General features: G+C 38.1%; 1 pseudogene; it reads right to left on the bottom strand.

The window, feature by feature from the left end:
• Positions 1-1,106: 1,106 nt before the first annotated feature.
• LOC143665974 (protein ILRUN-like) overlaps positions 1,107-15,728 on the bottom strand; it is an 86,410-nt pseudogene continuing 71,788 nt past the window's right edge.

Here is a 15,728-nt window from a genome sequence, read left to right on the forward strand (position 1 = left end):
AACATCAGCTAGTTCCATCTCCTTACTCCATATTATTGACAATCCTTTCCAACATGAAAAAGGTAGAATGGGCAGAGCCCAAATACCCTTAAAGAGTGGGAGAAAGACCAAAGGTGATGGTAGAGTTATACAGAGAAGGTAGGATTTGACAAATAATTATGATTGCTGAATCATTATATTGGTAGTTCTTTTAGCCTCCAGTGTCTTAGAGCAACTAGAAGTAAAAACTTAAATTTGTAGAATTGTAACCCATATCAAACTCTGAAATCTGTTCTACAACTAATTGCTCTGCTGTGCTGTGAAATTTATTACTTCTCTTTGTATTTATGTTACTTTTCATGCAAAAGAAAAAAAAACAGTCAATTGTGATGATAAAAAAATGTTTTTTCATTCTAGCCTCCAATGTTCTGGAGCAGCTAGAAGGAAAAATCTGAGATGATGACATGGTAGCCCATGACAAACTCTGGGATCTGTCCTGTAAGTACTTGTTGAAGAGTGCTTTGAAAAGGATTGCTTTTTTCTTTCTTTGCTTTGTATATATGTTATCTTATACAATAAAAAAAAGTTTAACAAAACTACATAAAAGTCACAGGATTCATTAAAATTAAAAAAAACAATTAGTTGACCTATGGAATTACTCCTTATTAAAATACACATAATGCTTTCAATGATGAGCACCTACCAGCTCCAGTCTGCTTTTCACTGAATTCTTACCCTTCTACCCTGCCAATGCCCAGCAGTGCAGAACTATCTCCCTGTCCCCACTGCATCTAGTTCCCCCTACTCCTTCCAGACATCCTTCTTGAATCTTCCAGGAAAATATTTGCCTATTTATTGATTTGGGGAGCATTCCTGGCAATCTTGTACCAGAGTATCTGAGGATATGGTCTACATCTCCTACAGCTAGATGTCTGCAAACTTGTTAAACAGCTAAGTCTTTCAGATGAGGCTGTCAGTGTGGGTTTATCCTTGGCCTTTACCTCTGATGACTAGAACAGAGCTGTTGACTCGTAGTCATAAGTATCATAGAGGAGGAGCATCCATTAGCTTTTGCTGCATAACTACTCCAAAACATACGAATTTGAGACAATAAACATTTATTTTGCTCACGATTCTGCAGGGGGCCTGTGCAGTTCTGTTGATCTGAGGTGGGCCCGGTTGGTCACAGAGCGCCTGACCTGCTGTGTGGTCCAGCATGGCCTGAGCTGAGATGACTCAACCCAACTATACTTTTGTGGGCTCTGATCTATCAGGAGGATAGTTTGGACTTGCTTAAAAACCAATAGCAGTGGAGACACAGAGCAGAAGCCTACCAGAGGCCTCCTGAGTCTGATGCTCAGAACCGGCAAAACGTCACTTCTGCCATTTTCGATTGGTCTGCAAAAGTCACAATCCAACTCCGATTCAAGGAACAGGGAAACAGCTTCTACCTCCTAAAGGGAAAAGCAGCACGGCCTCATAAGCACAGGGTATGGTTGAAAAGAGGCCCTTTTTAATAATTAATTTATCACAGTAGGTACTGCTCAAATCAAATTATTTATTGCATTTGACAAATACAGTCACATACTATAGAGCTATTTGAATAAGACCTAAGATTGTCTTGGAGTTATGCATAGGGTACAGATAGGATCCATGATTTTTTTTAATGCAAATTTTAACAAAAAGGAAAGCTGGAGAGGTCATTAAAGAATCTTACCCTGACAATGTTGTCAACATTTTCAGGTTATTTTTTAATGTTCATTTATTTCCCTGAAGCATTCAGGGAGAGAAATAATAGTTGTAAAAGGTTGGAATTCAATCATATGAGAAGATATTAATACTTGTTTTGACTTATATGGAGCTAGTTTTGATCAGAGAAATGAAGGTACAAATTTATGAAATATCCATAATGAGACAGTTGTTATATAAGCTTTGTGTAGGTGTGAACAAATCTATATAGATTTGCAAATACATGGGATATATCAAATACATGTTTGCAAAGGCATATATCTTAATACATCATTTTATAAATAAAATAGGAAAATAATACATTTTAAGAGAAACTCTTAGCAAAGTATGAGAAAATGGGTTCTTTTACAATAATGAAAATGAGCAGCTCTCCATAGAAAGGCTATTCTCTTAAAATTTCATATAAGTTCATTTGCACATTCCTACAATGTCCTATTTAATTAAAACTACCTTTCAAACAATAGTCGAAGTTTGTCAGGTTAGGAGCTAGATAAAGCTCTTTACTGTGATATGGGTCTTCTATAAAATCTATTGGTTGTTACATAATAATCATTGATATTCTTAATTCCCCCATGTGAATCTTATCATGAGGTCCCCCTTTAGATGTGTGGGACAAATTTCCCTTGTCACTTCCCTTGTCTGGAATACCAGACATTAACTTTAATGGCTTAACTTCATGTTTATCAAATGACAGTGCCTGGAAGCAACCCCTTTTCTGTGGCTTGGAATCATCCTCCGGCTTCTGGTGCTGCACAACATCTGCTACATAATCTGTGGGGCTCATGCAAAATGAAAATGAGAGGCCATGTTCAAAAAGAAAAGAAGAAAGTCCACAGGTATCCCCACCTATTAGGGTGTTGTCCATCTGCTTTTGTAATGTCACACTCCCTAGGCACGAGATCATTCACAGAGCAAGTGTAGACTGTTAGAGACAGTGTAGACACCTGACACAGCCATTACCGTGACTGGACTCAAGCCCACACTGGCAGCAGAGGTTGGCATCAGTTGCTGGGAGTGAAGATCAGTATAGAGGGTTGTTGAAAACTCATTGCGGGGAAGCAAGGAGGCAGCAGCTGGGACCAGATAGTGGAAGGTGGAGGCAGGCTGCAGGGGTGAGCATGTGTGAGTGGAAATTTCGAGCCCCTGGCATACGCTTCATTGCCCCATTGGATTAAAAAATTCAAAGATACAATTATTAAGACTTTCAAGAAGGTGACCAAGCATGGTGTCCCTTTTTGACTCATACCCATGAAGTTGGCCTCACTGCTGCAATTGTCCCCTGGGAAAGTCAAATCTACAACTATTGACACTGGTGTCCCTAGCCTGCAGCTTGGTAGTGTACTCTGGTCATTGTTACTAGCTATGCTGCTAGTAATGAGGATATACCCCCAGGCTGGTATCCTCTGGCTCTGGGTTCCTGAGCTTTTTGCCTACAGATGGGAGATGAGAGCTCTGAACTCTGTGTCCTGAGAGCCTAAGCATCCTGTTCCTGCTCTCAGTCCTGCTCCCTCACCATTAACAGGACAGAAATTCAGAGACCAGCAGGTTTTATTGTATGCTCTGTAAGAATAACTGCATCTAAAATTTCCAGGCTCACAGGGACACAACCTATCTCTGTAGCTGTATTTGGTGGATGACATGGAGCAAATCATATCTACTTTTGCAGAAAGCTAACTACCCTAGCTGTAAGTGAGAGCTTCTCATCGTTAAGGCTTCCTATGTAGCTAAGACAGTCTCTCTGGGTGGAGGCGGGATGCGGCGAGGACTTGAAATTCATGACATGGCTCAGCCTGAAACAGCTGAGACAGACCTAGAAGCTTGGTTCAGTCCAGACTGTGGGCTGCTATCATTGAAGGTGTTGATTCTGTGTTCTCCAAGAGATCAGCCAACTGTAATGGATCTATTGTATGATAGCAGAGCTTCATGAGGCAGAGGGAAGGAGTCATCTAGAGGAGTCCTGTGGTCCAAAAATCCTGATGCCATCTAGTTGTCTCCAGAGAAAGCAACCATAGAGAGCATGAGTAGATGCCATAGCTGAAGTTCAGTTAGTAATATCAGCCCTACAGAGAGATTGCAGAAGAATCCCTGTCTGCATCAGGGGCTGTCCATAAATTTGCCTTCACTAAAATATTTGAATATGTCAGCCCCCCATCATAGTTAATTATTCTCTCCCTTTAAAAACACTGAATCACCCATATATGTTATTGATAATGGCATTCAAATTTTGTGCTCTAAGTCGAAGAGCACTGTGTTTGACTTTTGCACTCAGATGAAACAGGTCTGGATAATGTGTGAGATAACCACAGCCTCTCTTCAGGCAACTTTGTCTTTGATTTAGTCTTCTCACATAATCAGAGCAGAAATCTATCATTAAGACACCCTAAAGAAATGGTACATTTTATTTCCTTCATGGTATTGTCTCCAATTTACAGTGAATACTGTTTATCAACAATATATTCACCTAACCTATAGTAAACAGCATTCCTCAATTTTTATCCTGGGTTTGGAGAACTTTATTTCAGGGCCTTCAGTTCCATGTCTCTCATCTACCATGAAAGCAGCAAGGGCCAATTATAATTGATCAACAATAAAAAAGAAAGAATAACCTTTTAAAGTTGCTCCAATGTACTAGCCATGATTTTTAAGCATTCACTTTCATATGATAACTCATTTAGTCCTCATAACAACCCTCATCAAAAACAACACTGGGATGCTTATCCAAGTGAAAATGTAACCAGTTTTCACTTTGTAATGTAAAACTGTAATGTAAAAGAATATTAAAAAAAAAAATAATGTCAGCATAGTTGCATTCATACTCTATCTAGCAACAACTGTGACTTCCATGGCCATCTCGTTACTGAACCATTCATATCCTGTGTTTTTCAAGACTTAGAGAAACACAAAGATTATACACCAAAATCACCGGCCTTTGCTTCAGTGTGCCACAGTTCAAAGTTCAATACAGAAAGAATGTCAACCATGCTGTATCTCAGGGAAAGCATTAGCACAATTTGGTATACTCAACAAGACTGTCTTCTGTGTTATAGTATGCTTAACCTACCTAGACCTTGCCCACTAAATGCCAGTAGCCACTCGCCCCCCACTGCACTGCCCGACCTCATTGCAACACCCTCCTTCTCTGCAAATGGTTTTTTACAAAACATTCTCAGATCATCATTGCCCTTGATTGAAAAACTAGTTTGTTATGCTGTCTGACTCCTTTCTAGACATAAATATACTGCTTGACTTTGCTTGAGACTGCCCTACTATTTGGGACTCTTCAAGGTGACAAGAATTGTTACATTTAACCTCAGCTGGGTCTCTATGCACAAAATTCTAATTCCCCCAATTTTCCAAGACACCCACATGCCTCTTGTTTGCTCTCAAAACAATGTCAAGATATACTTAGGTTTTATCTGTACTTATTTCACCTTTGGTCTGAAGGTAAGAACCTTCAATATTTGAAATATCATTAGACCCCAGAGAGGGAAACACTTCTCAATCATTGAGAAGGAATGCCAGAGCACGTCTTCTGGCCGAACAGCCCACCTTCCTTCAGGGATTACTGGGGACATTATCAGGATTGGGAGGGGAGGGAATGACTCCTTTTATGCCTATGTTCATGAGAGAAATTATTGGTTCTTGGTGAAATCCAATAACAACTTTTTCTTTTTGAGTTTTCCATTTTAAAGAGGCCAGAAACCAGAAGATCTACAGAAAGGGACAATAATCAAGATATTCTAGGCTGTTTCTCACTTTTTCCTGAGTGTATACATCCAACTTATCTTTATGAAAAGGCTTCAGCAAACTTGACAGGCTTTGCTTAAGAAATATGATCATAATGTACCCCCCAGAGAAGATAAATAATGAAAATGGTGGTGCAATGTTCTCAGATCTCATTTAGTAGGTTTTCCTGGGGTTGATTAGGAACCCTGCTCACACATTTCCCAGTTGATATTTGGGTTTCCTACTCAATAACCCTAAAAGGGTGGTAACTGAGTTCAGGGTTAGTTGGTATCAGAAGCTTCTTCCTGAGCCTTTCCAGAGGACACTGGCTACGGGTACAAATCTGTGTTCTTCTTTTCCTGCATTTGTAAATGTCTTGCTCTAAACACTCAATGAATAGAATGCTTTTAATTTATAAGTTTTATGCTTTATAATTTGAAAGTAGAGTTATTCAGTTAGAAGTAAAGGAGGTCGTGGTATTCTCCTGATCGCTCCACAGGATTTTATGGACTTTATGTCTTCTTTCACATAAAATAATTACAACTTCTCTGCCCAGCACTTTTCTGTAATGCTATACAAATGAGACTTAAAATAAATCTTTACCCAAATAGGTGTTTATTTTATAATTTTAAAACCAAAATGAATATGGGGCTTTGAGGACTTTGAGTTTACATTAAAGCTTACTTTATTTTTAAAATGGTGCAAAACCCACAAATGCATTGATAACAGATTAACAGACACATGAATAAGATAGAAAACATAAAGAAGAGAAGAACAGGCTCTTGTAAGGTTTAGATTTTAAGTGTTAGAATAAATTTACTTCCCAATATGAGTGTCATTAAGCCTCAATTTCTGTGCCCCTTCCTCTTCAACTGTCTGCCAACTGGATTTAATTAGTTCTATATTCACTTTTGTAAAATAAGATTGATGTAGAAGGAGGGCTGGAAGAAGCAACCTGGAGGATCAAAACTGATGTATTGTCAGAATTTCTAGCAGCCATATGCCAAGAATGGTAATAAGTCAGGACAGGTATGAGACAGTGATTGGAAAATGATGTGAGAAGTAGGTACAACCCTCATGCTAGGAAAAAACTTGTTGGACTAAAGACCAAGTCTTCTTGTGCTGGGGCAAACCTCACTCTTGGGAAAGTTATTCATATATGTATATGTTAATAGTCAATTCACCATCAAAAGGTATTTGGAACACATGACTAACTCTCCATTTTATGGGAAGACCAGTTCTCAAATTCAAGAAACACTACTTGAAAAAATGTAAGAAACACCAAGAACAGGAGCCAGTCCCACAGGAAGAGGAAACTGGCAGGCACCATTTAAGGTCAGTCAGTTCTCCATACTGGGATAGAAGCTTATATGGCCCCAAATTCCCAACTTGGTAATGATTGGAGTAAATACTGGAAAAATAAAAAAATGTTCCCTCAATCATGCTCCCTGATTATAGCATAGCTTCCACTCCTACCTAGAATGTATTAGACCTTCCAGGAATTCCCAGATCTCACAGGGGTCTATGAAAGTAGAGGTCATGAAACTGAAGTTTCCTAAGCTTCACCAGAAATCGACCTTGTTGTGATTCAAAATAATGCAGACACTGAATGGCCAGATATTATCCCAAAATGTATGGAGAATAAGAATATATAAGGAGATATTTCACATCCTTCCTTCTGAGCACCAATAATCTAAATGATCAGGTCTGTTCTATAAAATGGAAAGAAAAATAATAATAAGTCAGCAACTCTGACACACAACCACTAAATAATATCGGTCACTCCTAATTCAAAGAGTACTGGGCTCATCTTTGTAAAGTATTGAGTACTAGGATGGCAATCTTCTAAATACAAATACCATGAATATAAAAATATTTGAGTGGGTTGCTTTCTTTTTTAGATATAATCGTCCAGAAGATCTGAGTTTGCCACATTTCTGTGTCTCTGGCAAAATAGCCTGACCCAGCTTCATGCCTCTGTCATATGATCTCTCTGTTGCTATTTGATTTTCATTAAGCCTGATGCTGCTAAGCCCCATCTTCAGGCTTAAAGCTGGATTTATTTCCAAAGCTTTTCAAAGCAAAGTGGTTTTACTTCGGGCTTGATTCTGAAAGATCTGTGCCTTACCCTCTCTTCACTTCTGTTACTTGCTTATGCTTTTTATCAATTGGTTCACGTACCTTGACCTTTGGACCCAGTTTCTTATTCTCATTGTCTCAAGGTGGAAGAATTTGCCATGTGCACTTTTCTTTGTGATTGTTACCTTTAGGTCTGAGTTAGTGACACTGCTGCTTTCTGGGCAGCGACTGTGTGGCTTTGTGCTGGGGTCAACTCCATTTCCTTTTCTTTGACTTTTTCTTCCCCTGGTCTTTGTGAATGTCAACTTCTAATAACTCCTACTACACAACTCAACTTTTATTCCAGTGCCCATCATCTAGGTTTCCAAGGATGAGAGTCCATGTCCCAGCATTCCCTACCCTGAGACAGGTTCTACTAACTGTTGGCTGAGACCCATAGAAACTGAATCCTGCTTTAAGCTCCAATCCTACCTTGATGTGAAAGTCTGCCTAGTCATCTTATTGGATCATGCAGATGGATTTTAATAGGGGATTTGTGTTGGGTTTATTCTGTTTGTGACATTCCTACTATACTCCTAAAATATCTGCATGTCTTCATGCAACAAATATTAAGTGCCCACCAGGTATTACACCCTGCATTAGGGAGATATAGTGCACACACGCCATGTATGAGTTTAACAGTTAGGCTTTCTCATTTTTTGTCAACTATCACTATGAATTGTAGGCTAGCAAACACTTGAAGCAGAATGCGTCTATGCTTCCTATATTTATAAATATAATATATTTTAATATATTTTATTGCTTGTATGTTCTGCCTAATGTTGATTTGCCAGACAATCTTTTTCATTTCATTCAGACTTCACACTTAGGTATTCTAGTATCTCTGTAAATTAATAAACACTGCTCTTGGCTCCACGTGATGTATATGAATCAAAGTCTATCATTAATGCATTACTGTAATTCATTATACGAAATGATTTCACTGATAGAACACATTTTTATCATAAAAAATTTTCCTAGAGGAGCAGATGCAAATCTTTATTATATAGTTACGAGAATCAGCTTAGTAATGGCAGCATAGAGAAAATGTAATAGAGGAAGATTTAATATATAACATAACTCAGTTTCCCAAGGGTACTAACATTATATATGTCCGAAATTTATAATTTGTGAATTTTTGACTTTTACAGAAAAAAACTCTATACCAGAAGAATTGCCTAATAGTCAGGCATCATGGGAATGTATTAATCTATTTATAAAGATAATACCACCCTCTGCTAGTTATCAAGTAAAATAATATAAAAGGAAGCAAATGTTTTCACTGAATACATAAATCAATATATAATGTAAAATTTTCCAGGAAATAAAAATTATGTCAGAATTGTGAAGTCATTACATGATTGATCAGGTGAAAATCACCAAACTTTGAAATCAGAAAGAAGTATTACTTTTTACTAAATACTTATATTGCACTTTCTGACATTTATCTGCCTCTTCTTGACAGTCCCACTGGAAGTATTGGGCCTCAGCTATCCTGTTTGCCAATTTGGACAGGGTGCTGGTTTGAAAGGAAGTATGCCCCCTAGAAAAGTCATGTTTTAATCAAAATATCATTTTGTAAAGGTAGAATAATCTCTATTCAATACTGTATGTTTGAAACTATAATCAAATCATCTCCCTGGATGATGTGATTTAGTCAAGAGTGGTTGTTAAACTGGATTAGGGACGACATGTCTCCACCCATTTGGGTGGGTTTTGACTGGTTTATTGGAGTCCTATAAAAGAGGAAATACTTTGGAGAATGAAGGAGATTCAGAGAGAGCAGAGAAGAACAACATAGCCAAGAGAAGCAGAGAGCCCACAAGCCAGCGACCTTCGGAGGTGCAGAAGGAAAATACCTCCCGGGTTGCTTTATGAAACAGAAAGCCAGGAGACAAAGTTAGCAGATGACACCATGTTCGCCATGTGCCCTTCCAGCCAAGAGAGAAGTCCTGACTTTGTTCGCCATGTGCCTTCTCACTTGAGAGAGGAACCCTGAACTTCATCGGCCTTCTTGAACCAAGGCATCTTTCCCTGGATGGATGTGTTAGATTGGACATTTCTATAGACTTCTTTTAATTGGGTCATTTTCTCAGCCTTAGAACTATAAACTCGCAACTCATTAAATTCCCCCTTTTAAAGGCCATTCTGTTTCTGGTATATTACATTCTGGCAGCTAGCAAACTAGAACAGACAGTGTGGCCATTTGGCCCATGAGCTAAGCTATTCAGGTTGGCTCTCCTGGGAATTGGGCTCAGCTGCAGAAAAGTTTAGTATTAGTCAATGGTGACTGGTGGAAATAGAATTGTACAGAGACTGGGGCGTAAGGGAGGTCATTTGGGGCTAGACTGGTGAGAAAGCATAAGGGGTGGTCTGCAGAGGGAAGGCAGAGTGACCAGGAGTGAGGGGCAAAGAAAGGTGGTGCTTTCACTCCTTATGGATTTTCTCCAAACATTGCTTTGCAATTCTGGAAGATTCAACCAAGCCCTGACTCCCAATCCATTGACTCTTCTGGTACATCTCCATTTACATAGGCTGACCTGAATGAGTTTCTCATTCTTGCAAATAACTCTGAGTTAGGTTTTGATATCTGAAAATATAAAATTTCCTCAGACTTGACATGTATATACAAAGAACTCAAAGTTAAAATAGCTGGGATAAAAAATAAGTAAATGAATAACTGAGATATAGAATCACTGTTAACTGTCTCTCAGTACCAGCATTCTGTGGTGGGATCGCACAATACTATGAAAAAAATTAGGTTTATATGAATATTTTATTGGATATGGGGAAAATGAAAAGAAAAGAAATGTTCTCTTTCTATCTTTTGGAGTTGTGAATGAATCACAAGCAATGTGCGGTTCATCATTCTCTCAATGGCCTATTTCCAGCACATTCTCATAAATGTATTTTCCAGAACAGCTGGAGGGACAATTGGGACACAAAGAGATTACTGACTATGTATGAATTTTAGCTGCTTCCAGGTGAATCTTCCAAATCCTGACTTTTGTTTATTGGAGTGAAACATCTGCCGATAAAAAGGAGACGTGTATGACTGCTGTGGCTTCTGTTTTCTGAATAACGATAATACTGACACCAGCTGTATTGCTTTGTTCTTGGGGATTTTCTTTTGTTCTTTATTTTTTTTAAGTAATAAACTCTTTAAAGTGAACTTCCTTCTGCTGCTGAGATTGCCAGCAGCTATTGAAATAAAAGAGGTGTTGTCTTTCCTGTTGAAAAGTGGTTGATTGGGGTAAGGGATGCACTCAGGAAGCAACCCAGTGAACTTGCTATCAGAAACCAAACCTTGGCTTTGGTTTTTCAAAACTTCTTTCCGGAAATTAGACAGTAACCAGCAATGAACAAGCTGAGAACCATGGGAAGGCTCTGCATATTCTCACAGATATAAGCAGACCACATGTGAATTGTGCCATTTTCTTTTCAGTATCCTAGTAACTAACAGTAATACATTGGAAGTTGTAGACCATCTGGGGACAGAACTACGGAAAATATGCATGTAAAATTTCTCAGTATTTCAAAGGTATTAGGGTTTACATTGCCTTCCTGTTCCCAAGCTTTATTTGAATAAAAGTGGATTCTTTTATAAAAAGATAAAACCCGAAACTCTCCATGCTTCCAACAAATAACTGAGTGCCCGTTTTGTGAAAGACACTCTTTCTAGGGGTGGTTAAGTGGAATCAGACATAGTCTCTAATCCATTGGAATTTATATTCTAGCAGAAATGAGAGAAAGGCAGGTATACATCTACTTGCTGTACCAAACACCCACGATATGTGAATTGCTAGGGTGAGCAATGGAGTTATAGCAGTGAGTGAAACAGTCCCTGCTCTTACAGTGCATTTAAGGAAATGTGCTATTTATAATAATGGCATGATCACTCATCTGTAGAAATTAATAAGCAAGATACAAGATATAAAGATAAATGAAGATTGATAAAGAGAGACTTTTTGAGCAATTTTATTTTGAGGTAGACAAGAGATGAAGAAGCTTATATTCCAGTTCTCTGGTTGATCACTGCAGGTCATCTTCAAACCAAACTTGTGTTGAACCCGGGAACACACTTTCATCTCCCCCACACCAAGCACTTCTGTGCACTGTACAGAACTACTGCAGTTCTTTCACCTTTAAATTCCATTGTGCTAGGGCCTCCATCGCTGACACCCACTATCCAATCTCCCTAATTGGAGAGTTGACATGTGTGAACCCCTGCCATTGTTATACCACCAGGGTTTCCTGGTTGGCTGCTCCTGTTGGGGCAGGATTGAAAGTCAAGTTGTAGCTATGGTGACGTCTCAGTTTAAAGAACTGAAATGCCATTTGTCCCAGATTTCATTTCTAGGACCTATGTCTTTGTGTGAAAGTGTTTTGAAATCCATCTCTGACAGTGCCCTTGCAGTGGGCTTGCTTAGCCTCAGCCCATCTCCAAGGGTTTGCCAATGCCTGGCCCCTCCTTCTACCAAATCAACCCCAGTTATAACATGCAGATGGGTGGGACAGAGTAAGTAGATGGGTAAGAGGATCTTAATCAATTAGTGCTACGTGGAAAACAATGGAAGGCTCTAGAATAAGAGTGGAGTGATGAGCGTAAATTAGAGTATAACATTATGACTGAACACAGACAGGACTGAAGGGAGTTTGGGTCAATAAAGTAGTGAATGAGCTAGTTTATTCAGAAATGAAGTACATTACTGATTTTCCAGCAGTCAATTTATCTAGACAGCATTTCCAGAGGAATGATTTGATACCAACATTCACAGTGGCCCATTCAGTACAAACCCTCCCCTAGAACGGGTATTTTCAGTGGTGTTCTTCCATGAATAAATACAATGCCCACTCGCATGAAAATGCAAAGCTCTCAGGCTTGGAAGATTGCAAACAGTGACATGTCAATAACACCAAAGGAGTTCAGAGTCATTGTGGCATTACTTGGAGAAAGAATAGTCTTTGAAAAGCCACTTCTATGTGGTTTGGCTAAGCAGCTTGCAATGGTTAGCTGAAGCTTTAACCCACAGTTGTTTGTATATCAGTATTCTGATTCTAATTCTAAAAGTTAAAATATACACAAACACACACACATACACATACACTCATACCACTACATTCTTCTAAAACCATTAAAGGCTTTTTGTTTCTAAAAATAGAATAACTCTTTTCTCCTCTCCAATGCACATCTATTAAGTTTATTTCCATAAATGAAGGAAAGCACATCATAGAATTAGTTCTCTTTGATTCAACTAGCAAATGAGCTTGAATTTTCTATTTTAATTTTGAAACATTAAGTGCCTGTGCAAGATGAAAGAAATAATCTGATCTATTGTTTTATGTGGACACGTTCTGGAATAAAGAACATTTACATAAGGTTTTGTAATAAAACTTGTTTTCTAAAATTGCATTTCCAAGTAAGAGCTGAATTCATGCAGCCACTTCCATACTTTTTTTTCACTACTAATAACAATGTCCTATGATTAGAAACTATTTACTTAAAAAGGGGCCAAATATTGCAAAGTTCCCCTTCAGTTGCTTGATATAATTTCCCCTCCAAGCTTATAAGGTGGGTATGATCTTGGTGATCATTTTATAGCTATCAAAATGAAAATTAGGTAATTTTCCTGGAGTATCACAGCTGTGAAAACCAAGGCTCTACCACCCGCATGCATGACCCCTGTGCCAACCAATAAAAGGATATTCAGATGCAAATTCTAAGTACTGTAAAACTTTAAAAAAAATTTACAGTTTGGGTATATAGGGAAAATGAACAATTCACCCAGATGTAACTGATTTGAGTTCTGTTGGAGAAGCACATTCATTCATTAAAGTAATGAAATGACACAAAATTACCATTGCTATATTTTCTTTCTAAATATAAATTTTCTGTGCAATAAGGGAAATGATGACAAAGACACTTGTTAATAGAAGTCATTTTCTTCATACTTTTTCATTTCTTACCTGCACCCAAGGAGCAGAAAGTTTCATTAATTTATTCTTTACTTCACAGTAAACTGCTATCATTGGTCTATGCAAACTCCTCTCCTCTTTCATTTTTCTCCTCATCCCCATCCCCACGTTGCTGGTGTTTTATAAATGTCCCAGGATATGGACATCTCTTTAAGAGATGTGTGGTACTATCTCCTAAATATTTGCGTCATTAGATAAACACCACTCTTCGCTAAGTAATATTGGATTGAGCACAAGCATGTGGGGCCAATCTGCATTCTCACGGGACATGCACAAGCATTCTGAGCTCCTCCAATACTGACCAAATTTTGCCATTATTTAACTTTCCACGTTATCTAAACCAATGGGAGAAAAGTGGTATTTCATTACTCTGATTACTAATGGTGTTACACATCATTTCATATAGTTGTTAGCATTCAAACATCCACTTTGGAACTGTCTATGTAGACAGCTTACTCACTGTTCTTTCGGGTGCCCTCTTGCTCTCAATGAGATATTTCCAACATAATGAGATAAATATAATCAACACTTTTTCTATTAACTTTTAAGTTTTAGCTGTCACATTGTGCATTTTAATCCTTTTAGAGTTTTCTTACATTTACATGTTCTACAACTATGTTTTTTTCCATATGATGAATGAAGTCTCAAACAATTATCTACTAAACAATCCAATTTTTTTCAATGAGGCCCTCTCTATTACGCACCAGTTTTCCATGCAAACTTTACTCTAAGTTTACATTTTATAATTCCATTGATTTTTTTGTTGTTATTATTCTTATAGTGGCTTTATGGTATGTCTTCATATACCCTAGAGTAAAACTCTTTCTTTAAAGTTTGTTTTGGTTTGTTAAAACTGCCAGAATGCAATATACCAGAAATGGAACAGCTTTTATAAAAGGAATTTATTAAGTTACAAATTTACAGTTCTAAGGCCATAAAAGTGTCTAAACTAAGGCATCCAGAGAAACACACCTTGACTCAAGAAATGCTGATGTCTGTCACATGGGAAGGTAGGAGGCTGAAGTCTGCTGGTCCTTATTCCCAGTTCCATTGCTTCCTGCTTCTGATGCCAGTGGTTTCCTCTCTAAGCATATATGGGCCTTCCCTTAGCTCCTCCAGGACACAACTCCGGGTTCTGGCTTGCTGAGCATCTCATGGGAGGGCACATGGTGATGTATACGAGGCTCTGCATCACCAAATGTCCATATCTAGGTGTCTCCTCTCTCTATTGGCACTCTATGCATCTGCAAATGTTTGTATCTCTGTCACCCTCTAGCAACTGTTCTCCAAGTGTCTACAACTGAGGTTTCTCTAAAATGTCTCCCCTTTTAAAGGACTCTAGTAAATTAATCAAGACCTACCTTGGATGGGTGGAGTCACATTTCCATCTAGTCAAAAAGCCACACTTCACAACTGGGTGCATTACAGTTGTGACACACAGAAATCCAATCAAAGGATTATACCATGTGGTACTGAATCAGGATTAAAAGAAACGTGACTGCCATGTTAACTTCAATTACTTGACTGATGTGGTGTCTGCTAAGGTTAACCATTTAAAATTTACCATCTTTCCCTTTGCAATAAATAGGTAATTTGAGAAAGATGATTTTGAATATTTAAGTATCGTATTTCTCATCAAAATTTCAGCCACAAGTTTTATGAGGATGATTTTATCGTTAAATCATTCTTCTATACTTATTTATATATATATTAGTAGGCATTGTCCTTGAAAGAGAGTTTTTCCTTCTCTAACATTTATTTATTTATTCATGTATTTTTGTATATAAGGATGAACTCATTAATTTTTATTTTGTTCCATGGTTTATAAGCTATTGGTATCATTGTTTATTTTGATGCTCAGTTTGTCTCAAAACTGGCCAGGGGCAGCAAGCTGGCTCTTGTTTCTGTCTAATATGTCTCCATAATCCTTTGCGTACTTTCCAACTTTCTGAAGCAACAAGATGCTCTAGACTGATCTTGAATTTTCTCTGCCCACATCCTGCAATGGGAATCACTCTTTTCTCCAAGAAACCCTCCTTTATTTGCCTGTTTTGCATAAGGGGATTGTAATTGGAAAATTAGAGCTGGGAATAGGACATCCATTGCTATTGGTATCTCATTGTATCTAGTCTCTGTCAGGGGACAGAACTAGGAACTAAGTATATCTATATCTATACATC

Source organism: Tamandua tetradactyla, chromosome 22, assembly GCF_023851605.1.
Source record: "Tamandua tetradactyla isolate mTamTet1 chromosome 22, mTamTet1.pri, whole genome shotgun sequence".
Classification (NCBI taxonomy): Eukaryota; Metazoa; Chordata; class Mammalia; order Pilosa; family Myrmecophagidae; genus Tamandua; species Tamandua tetradactyla.